The 10,342-nt window shown below is 38.8% G+C and overlaps 1 pseudogene; it reads right to left on the bottom strand.

The window, feature by feature from the left end:
* Positions 1-626: 626 nt before the first annotated feature.
* LOC118601797 lies at positions 627-745 on the bottom strand (annotated as a pseudogene).
* Positions 746-10,342: the final 9,597 nt, after the last annotated feature.

Here is a 10,342-nt window from a genome sequence, read left to right as displayed (position 1 = left end):
TGCCACCATTGCGTGATTCATTCAGCAAGCTCTGCCTCTGAGTTCCTATCCAGGTCCTGGAGGAAGTAATTTCTATTTCCTTCTGGCCAGCAGTGGACACAAGGCTTTCTGATTGGCTCACACGATATAAACACACAATTATAGTATTTATCCTGGAAGGTCCCCTGAGCCTGAAACTCAACAAAGCATTCAAAGATCTCCTTTCTCTTGGGTTCTCTGATCTCAGAGCTGTGAGTTAATGGAAAAAGTGATGCCTAGAGGCAAGGAAGGCCCCATTTTCTGTCTCTTTCCTGATGATTTTCAGACTGGGTGGGTTTTGCTTGTTTATCATGAGCAGCAGTAGAAAAGTGTATCTTGTAGGCATGATAGTACACACATTTGTTTTGAGTTAACAGTGGATTCATTTTGCCCACCTAGTATGCTCAGTTTTGCAATATACAAACTAGGTTCAAACACTCCATAAACTCATGGAAATTGGTTTCGTGACAACCAGAGAGTAAATATTTTTATTCTTTATTTATTTTTAATATTTACTTATTTATTTGGGTGAAGCAACTATTGGTTGACCTCACAGATTGCAAGGACCTTGTCAGCTTACAATCCCTTATTTTTTTTTAAAATTTTTACACCTATAGCACCTGACTTTCCTAGGTGGTCTCCCATCCAAATACTAAACAGGTCTGACCCTGCTTAGCTTCTGAGATCAGACAGGATCAGGCTTGTTCAAGGTAACATGGCTGTAGATGAGAGTAAACATTTTTAGATGGATTTTTACCTTTTTTCCCCCTTTTGTGTGTTTTATTATAAAGCTTTTTATATTTTGTCTTACAATAATTTTGCAACCACTTTTAAATCTTATTATTACGGGACATGAAAGGTCTGAAGTTGATATAATTCTTCCTCCTCTATCATCATCATCATCATCATCATCATCGTCATCATCATCAAATGTATATAGGGCTTACTATATGCCAGCATTAATCTAAGCACTTTACAAAAACTAACTTATTTTAATCCTTATGACAACCCTATAGGTAAGTGTTAGTGTTTGGACTGTGTCCTCGGTACTAACATCCAGTAGTTCAGAACGTAACTTTATTTGGAGATGGGTTCTTTACAGAGATAATCAAGTTAAAATTACATCATTTGGGTGGGTCCTAATTGATAAGGACTGGTGTCCTGATTAAAAGGGAACATTTGGACACACAGGTATGCACACAGGGAAGATGATGCGAAGAGACATAGGGAGAAGACAACCATCTATGAGCCAAAGGGAGAGGCCTCAGAAGAAACCAACTCCACCAACACCTTAATTTCAGACTTCTAGCTTCTAGAACTATGAGACAATAGTTTTCTGTTATTTAAACCACTCAGTCTGTAGTACATTGTTCTGGTAGCCCTACAAAACTAACAGAGTAAGTATACTATTATGACTTAGTGATGCTGTAATCATCCTCATTGTCAGACAAAGGAGCTGAAGCAGAGAGGATGAGCAACTTGACTAAGTCTATAAAGCTAAGTGGAAGATTGTGAGCCACGCCCTTTGGGTGAGAGTAGAAGTGATTTTAGCTTGACAGGCACTTAAATGTGCTGAAAACAGTCAAGCGGAATGGGTGTCTTCAGTCCTGGTGGCCCAGGTGTCATTTACCACAGGATTTCTCTTTTTCCCAAGTCTTTCATTTATGTGTTAGTGGGCTTTGTATGGAGGTGGATCTGATGTTTGCTTAACAGAGAAATGAAGCTGTTTATGGACATTTCACAGTGGCCAAGGACCTAGCTGTTTTCTGGCCTATCGGAAGGACGCAAACTCTGCTGGCTATAGAGATAGATGTTCAGATGCTTTCAGTTACTTCTGCCCTTAATTCCCCAGGATGAGGGCTAGACACAAATGTGCTTGTGTGAGTACACACACCCACTGCTTCTTGTATGCCTACATATTGCTACGTATTCCTTGCCTATACACACATTTACAAACAGAAACACACACATATATCTGGACACAAATGCACACACAGGCAAGCACACTTGTCCTCAAGAATCTATATATACTCATTCTCAAGTAACATACCTGTACGTTTACATACTTATACACCCACATGCCTGTTGAATGCGCATGTGCGTACACAAACCTGAGAACACACACATGGTCAAGTGGGATCAGACCAGTGGTCCTGTGTGTCATCAGAGTGTGTGACAGTGCCCTAGGTTCTAAGATGGGAGGGAGTATGCAGATGATTTATTAAGGAGATGCTCCTAGGGGAGGACAAGCTGGATAGGGAAGAGGAGGAAGCTAGATAAGAAAGTGATTTTAGGTGAAGGTGCAGCATTGGCCTGATCCTTTGGGGCTCTCTGGAGCACAAAGTACCCCTCTTTTTGTCTCTCATTCAGGCTGGCTTTTATACTTCTGCACCAGTCATGCATTAGCTGCAGGTAGCCCAGGGCCATGAACTCCCAGGCACTTCTATCATTGAGTCTGGGTAAAATCTCTGACAGCCCAGGGAGACATCCTCTGAAGACTGCAGAGTGAGGTCTCTTGGAAGCAAAGCACATGGGAAGGCATCTAGGGAATGACACATGGGACTGGTAAAGGGAAGCTGAGAGGTCTGGGTGGGGTACAGTGTGTGTGTGTGTGTGTGTGTGTGTGTGTGTGTGTGTGTGTGTGTGTGTTCATGGAAGTGCAGGGGGCTCTGAGTGTGGGGAGATTTCTTACAAGGAATTTCTTTTGAGAGGGATGATCCAGGAATGTGTGTGTGTGGGGGGGGGGGCAGTAGAGCCAGGATGTTGGTTCAGGCTGAGGAAGGGCGATGGAGCAGAGGTGGAACAGGTGGCTCAGTGAGGGTGATGCATTGGGCAGAGCCTGTTTGCCTTCCAGGGGTCTTCATGTCTCCTTGGCCAGGAAGTGAGGAAGACCAAGATCAGCCTTGGCACCAGCTGCAACCCTGTACACTTGGGCAGGTGGTTTGCAGGGAGCACCTGCCAAACCTAGCCCAGGTCCTTCTTCCTCACTGTAAGAAGACTATCAGTCCTGGATTTTCTCCTGGCAGGGGCTGGACTGGGCATCTACTGGGACTAAACACTGGGGATAGATAAAAAGGAAATACTTCTCAAGAACAAGCAATGATTTTCAGGGACTGGACAGTTTAAATTCATATTTTAAAATAATTTATTTGCAAGAGCACAGTCCTGATAAAATATAAACCAAATTTTCATTAGTGAACAGAATATTTAACATCCAAAGCCCTGACTGGTTCAGTGCTGTCCACAGGAAAAAAAGGGTAAGAAATGGCTTTAGCTCTGTCTGCATGACTAAAAAGGTCACCAAAGAGGCACTTCCAGAAGAAAGGGAATACCTGTCTAAAGACAAATTCCAGCTTAAACTCTAGGATGCAAAATCTACTTGATTACCAAAGTGACAGTTTCCTAGCTTCAAAAATTAAACTGTAGCATGGAAAGGAGCTGTTGGCAGCTTTAAAATATTAATTTTCTCTGCTACAAGTTGTTTACTTGACAGCTGGTGCTCCACTTTCAAGCAAGATTGCTTGTGGCCCTTAATAAATATTTGGCAATTTGGTTAAAAGCCAGCACATCTAAACCTGCCTTTGGCCTTAACTCTGTAGTGTTTGAAAGCTGAATCTTCAAACAATGAGAGATTGAGAATAAAGACACCACCACCTAGTGGCCTTTGCCCTGAGTATCAGAATTGATGATAAAGAATAGCCATGCTCCATGCTTCTGGACTTGTGCTGAGAGTTAGCATGTGAATCTGAAAATTTATATGTTTAAAAGAAATATCTTACTAACTTTCCATGCATTTAAAAATTTTTTCCAATTAAACTTTTTTTTTGTTTTGTTTTGAGGTAATTATAGATTTACATGCAGTTGTAAGAATACAGAAAGATATGCATTAAAATTTGTGTGTGTGTGTGTGTGTGCGCACACGTATGTCTATTTTCTTCATTTCATGATACTTACAAACATGCTTCTACTTTGTGTTTCTACTTCATAAGGAAACCTGCAGGAGGGTGAAGCATGGTACTGTAGCATCTTAAACTTGAATTGCTCTGTACCAACCCACCACTCACAGAACTAAATGACTGTGTGTTCTTATCTTCAGTTAATGTTATAAGAGAATAATTTAGCCACATATGTCAGAAGTCCAGGCAGTAATGAAATTTACCTCGGGTTTGCACCTTACAAATGACCATGAAACAGCCATAAAAAAATCAAAGGAGGATGAAATAGCACATTTTTTCCTACAATGGAGAAGAAATATATTTGTGATATTTAAAGCAATAGAAGATATCATCAGAAACAAGGTGAATCAAATCAATTATAAAAAAATTTTAACTTTTGCTAGCAAAAAAATACTAAACTAAATGAAGAAATTAGAAAATTATCTTAATTATTATGAATAAGGCTTATAGATATCAAATTATGCATTTTTTTTTGGTTAAGACTTGGACTCTACTTGACAATTTATCAAAGAATATGAAGGTATTATTTACATATAAAGAATGACATGTAACATTTTTCATTAGTATCATCTTTACAGATGATAATGTTGCCGTATCATCATAGCTAATATATTTTTTGCTCTATCAAAATGTCTTTTTTTATTTTTACAAATAGTAAACTAAGATGAAAATATGTTCAGCCTGAATAACAATTAAAGAAATACAGATTAGAATGGGTACGGAGTGCCAACATTAAATTAGTAAAAATAAATAAAATCAATAGAACCTCTCATAGTAGGTTCTATATGGAAAACCCACACACAGTACTGGCTACTCTGTAATTTATTTTTATTTTTCTGAAGTGCAAGTTGGTAATTTGTAGTAGAAACTATGAAAGCATTCATACCCTTTGACTTACCGCTTCTCGGCCTTTTGGCTAAGATCAAGTACATACCCTTTGATTTGGTAATTCCACTTTGGGGAATATACCCTAAAGTAATAATCCAAATGAAAAAAAAAAGTCATTTATACAAAGATGCTTATGGCATGTGTTCAATAATAGAAGATGGAAACTGAGCAAAATGTCTAGAAGGTGGGAACCATGGTGTATTAGAATTCTTTGTGACCACTGAAACTGAAAAGGATGTGAATTGTGTTCATATGTGAATGTATGTTTACATCAAGATGCTAAACTCAAGGAAAGCAGAATTCAGAATAGAATCACTGCTCTTACAACTTCATATAAATGGTGTCTGTGCTCTGATAAGTCTTAAAAAAATGTAGATAGATGTAAATAGCTGAGAGTTTTAAATTAATGGAATATGTGTACTATAAAAGTATTTATTTAAATATTTGTCAAATATCTACTATGTCATAAGACAATGAAATGGTAGTTAAAACTTCATGATATGTGTAATACAGATACTGAATTCTTTTCTAACATATAAGGTGTTTCTAACTTCCCCCGGAGAGCTGATCTCACCGTTTCTGTACTATTATTATTACTGCTGTTGGATTGTCACCTGTGACAGGGCCTGTTTCCTGCACAGGGATCCATTCTAAGGATGCTGCAAGTGTCTGTGGATGGCCTGAAAAAGTGGGAGTCCTCTCTCCCTCCCCCTTCCAGATATAGTATTCTTACTTTTCCTTGAAGTTAATACATCCTCTGAACGTTGAGAGAGATTTAAGTAATGCTCCACCCTAGCATTCAGAGAATGGACCTAAAAAAGTATAAAATGAGGGTGGAGTTGGTGGGCGAGGATCTGACTTTGGTCTAGCAATCTTTTTTTTTTTTTTGCTTACTATGTACCTTATAAAATATTACTCTTAGGTAAATTTACTGCAATTTCCAGAAATTCCAGCCTCAATTCACTAACAAAACAAAACAAAACAAAACTAAAAAACAGGAAAAAATTATCCCTTACAACAAGAAGACCATGGGGCAGACAGCTCCAGACTAGTTAATTCCACAGCTCCAGGTTCTTTTCATTTTTCCATTCTGCCAATCTCAGAATGTCAGCTTTGTCCTCTTCCAGCTCTGATCTTGTTTCCAAGACAGCTGCTGTGGCTCTAGTACACAGATATGACGCCTAACATCAGGACTATCTTCATCTCTCTCCTTTGAAGAGTGGAGAAATCTTTATCAAAATCTGCCTTTTGCTCCTGCCCCAGCAGCCTTCCTTTCATTTCTCAATGGCCAGAATCACATTCCAGGTCATACCCAAACCAATTGCTGTCAAGGAGAATGAGGCCACAATGATTTGCTAAGGTTAGACCTAACAGGATCTGTCACTGGAGCTGGAGATTGGATCTTCCTTCCTTGACACTTTCTGGTCCCATGGTCCTCCCCTCCTGGTCCTCTGGCTAGAAAGCTGGGCCTTTAGTTTCCCCACTCTGCCATGCACTTCCTGCCACTGTATACCTAGAGCCATGAGATGAATGAATACATAGAGGACAAACGCAATAGGGATTCTCCCTATGCTATATAGAACTTAATTTCTCTGCGCAGAGAGAAGGGTATTCCTCTCTTGAAGTTTTAGGTGCCTACTTGGCTACTGTAGCCTTCATGCAGCATTGTAATGAAGTTGCCTGGGGCCTCAGGAGTGAGAGAATGGAAAAAACAACAAACCGACCAACCCAGAAGATTTCTCCCACTCTCCCACACCTGTAAGGGCTTTCTTATACCTCAGATCAGAAATGGATGGTTTCTCTTTGAGCTCTCTCTGTCCTCATCTGGTACACAGTCCCAGGTTTCAGACTGCCTTTGAATCTAGGATCAGATACAGAAAAATAAAACCTGAAGACTCACATTTTTTTTTTCAGTGGTTTTATGAGTTCGGCTTTCCTTCCCCTATCTACTTGCCGCCGCTTACTTTTCAGTCCTTAGATAGTTGCTCTGTGCATTCTGTCCAGGATTTTTAATTTCATTCAGTGGAAGAGAGAGGACAAAGTACTCTTACTCTATTTTGACTGTACTTGGAAACTTATCCTTTTTTAACTTTCAATATTTGGAAGACAGAGGATGGGTACTAGTCTATGAGAATGAATATTCTTTCCAAACTTGTACAGTGTGGATGTGATAATATTTTAGACATGACATCAAAGAAGAGGGAAAGAAAATATTATTCTAAGGTTTGAACTGGTGATGAAGAGACCAAAATGGAAATTAATGGAGATGAAGGGCAGTCTGAAATTAGAACATGGACTTTTAGAGAAAGGATTTTGCTCTGTTAAATTTCCCAGGTGTCACTGGTAACAAACACAGGTAAGTAACATCCTCCTCCTAGGCCTGCTTTAATGATTTGGCACAACTAAAGATATTTTGCATGTATATAAATGTTTCTAAGTATGTGAACAGTACATTCTTTTATCACAGCATCTTTTTTATGTTAGCTAGGACTATTTTGGTTGCAAGTGACAGGAACTTATCTTGAACAGAATTTGACAAAAGGAGGAATTTATTGGCTCATGGCGATCCATTGAGATTGAAAGACCATACCATGGAAAAGGGAACAGTGGGACATCAGCAACAATTTGATCCATGGTCTTGGACATGGCCAGCACGTCTCTGCTTCTGTCTGTAGATGGGCTTTCTCTACATGGTGAGAAACAGCTTCTGGAAGCACTTGCATCTATTTTTTTTTAAGTCTATGTTAATGGAAAAAGTTCTGAAGAAGGGCTCTGATTGGCCCTGACCATGTTGGATGCCCACCACTAGCCCAATTAGCTGCAGCAAAGATTGGCAGGTAGAGTCATGGCAGAATATGGCTGCAATTGAGAAAACCAAGTGAATGCGGCTGGGTGTGTGTGTGTGTGTGTGTGGTAAAAGCAGTTACCTGAAAGGGAAGATTTGGGGCAAAAACAATATAAGAGTCAGTATAAAAAGGAAGCTTACTCTTACCCACCCTAAGATGGTATAGACTTTTAATCACGTAACTTTCCTGTTAAGTTTTATATTTTCTTCTCTGGGATCCAAATTTACTTGTATCATCTGGCTTTCCTTTCCCCAAATCCTCCTTTTTGTTTTAGAAATCAATACTCCTTCATTTTAAAAAAATATGTGCTGTAATATTTTTCCTTCTCTTCCCAAGTTTCTTCCAGTTGGTTGCCTTTGCCTCTAAGTCCATCACGTTCTCTCCCTCTTTCTTCTTATTTCTCCCCCTGTGCTCTGTGGACATTCTTTATCTATGAGCAAACTGAAAATATCAAGTCTTCAAGAGATTCTGGTCCCTAGTTCATAGGCAACATGAGAAGGAAGAGAAGAAACACTGATCCGATATTCACTGAGTTGTAGGTCCTGGGATGCCTGTGCAGCTCAGTGAGAAATGACCCAGCCCCTGTCATCCAGGAGTTGATGATCAGGATTGGGGAGAGGCAAGCAAGCAGACAATTATGGTGTAGCTTAAGCTAATGGCAGAGGAATTCCAGAATCCTGAGGGACAATTGGATTGACTCTGAAGCTAGATTTCCAAATAAAAAATTAACGCTTGGAGAGGCTAGATAATTAGTATTGACTCACATGTCTGGGAAGTGTCAGATATAGGAATCATCTTTGGTCTGTGGAGTTAAAGCCCATGTTTCCCCCCATTACTCCATGCTGCCTCTGGAGGGAGAGCATGAGTGAACTAGAGTTCAAAGTAGGCTTGATTCCTAATGACAGCTGCCTTGGAGGCTCCATCTTTCCTTTTTCTAGGCTTGTGTTGCCATGTGATGTGACTCTACAAAAATGAGATACAGCTCTCATGTCCCTCATCACCTCTGGGATTTGGCATTGATAGAATAACACATTCTTACAGATACATAGAAGGGAGAGAGCATCACAGGCATTAATCTCAGCCCTCTGCATTCAGTCAGGGCTGTCTCAAATAGGGTACTATAAAACAGCATGTTAGAAATACACAAAACCTCAGGATATAATCTTGCAACAAGAGGAAAGACTTAAAGACGTTGATACCAGAAATCCCCCGACAAATGGCCCCGCCAGATTATCCAATTGGCTCATAAATTCCATCACGAACTTGAGACTTCCAGTTACTTTTTAAAAATCTTAGGAGCAGATAGTTAGGATAACCACCCTATGAAGAAATCTTACCTGTAATAGACAGAGAAAAAAAACAAATAGATACAAGCATTTTTGAGTAAACAAATAGATACTCACAGTCTGCAAAATGAGTATGAAAAACAACTACCATTAATATCCTCAGAGAACTAAAAGAAGATATTACATCTACAAAATAAGAAAAGATTACTATGAAATAAAGAAGTATTATAATTAAAAATGAGAGGTAAAATTATAAACTCAATAGAAGGTTAGAAGAAAAATTGGAAGATATCTCTCCAAGGGTAGAAGAAAAAAAATCGAGTGATAGAAAATAGGAGGGATAATATAAGAAAGAAAACCAATATTGGAGGTCCAACATCCAAATAAAAGTTTCTGAATGAAGGAAAAGATACAACAGAGAAGAAAATATCATTAAATAAACAAAAGAGAATTTTGAAGAATTAAAAATAAGTATCCAAACTGAGAGATTCCACTGAATGTTAAGTGCGATGAGGGAAAATAACTGGCTCTAAGACACATCATGAAATTTCAGACCACCGAGGAAGAAAAAAGATTCTAAAAGCCTTCAGAGAGAAAAACCAGGTTGTATAGAAAGGATCAGGACTTGCATAGTACTGGACTTCTAAACAGCAACTCTAGGAGTTGGCATAGGGTGATAGAGTAACACCATCAAAATATTTAGATAACTTGACTGATATATATGTATATATACATATATATTATTAGTATATATATTATTAGAGATATAAAGATATAATTGTAAATGTTTACATAAAAATAAATACATTTTTTTTTTCAAGGAATTGGCTCATGTGACTGTAGGGAAGCTGGCAAGTCTGATATCTGTAGGGCAGGCTGGAGATGTAGCCAGGAATTAATGTTATAGTCTTGAGGCAGAATTTCTTTTTCTTCAGGAAATGTCAGATTTTATTCTTAGGTTGTTTTAACTGATTGGGTGAAGCCCACCTACTTATCGATGGTAATCTCTTTTACTTAAAGTCAACTGATTGTCGATGTTAACCTCATTTATAAAATACTTTCACAGCAACATCTAGATTAGTGTTTGATTAAGTAACTGGGTACTACAACCTAGCTAATTTGACACAAAAACTAACCATCACTCCAGCCATACTATCAATTAAGTATAGCAGTAGAATAAGACATCCTCAGGCATAGGTCTCAAGTGTTTATATTCCATACACTCTCAGGAAGCTACTGGAAGATGTGCTTCAACAAACCGAGGGGTTAAACCAAGCGAAAGGAAGACGCGTGTCTCAGGTTAACTCCCTCTGAGGAAGACTCGGATGTGGATTTTTGTGTTAAGTGA

Source organism: Rousettus aegyptiacus, unplaced genomic scaffold, assembly GCF_014176215.1.
Source record: "Rousettus aegyptiacus isolate mRouAeg1 unplaced genomic scaffold, mRouAeg1.p scaffold_m13_p_4, whole genome shotgun sequence".
NCBI lineage: Eukaryota > Metazoa > Chordata > Mammalia > Chiroptera > Pteropodidae > Rousettus > Rousettus aegyptiacus.
The sequence above is the reverse complement of the archived record's forward strand: the minus strand, read 5'-3'. Positions and strand labels throughout refer to the sequence as shown.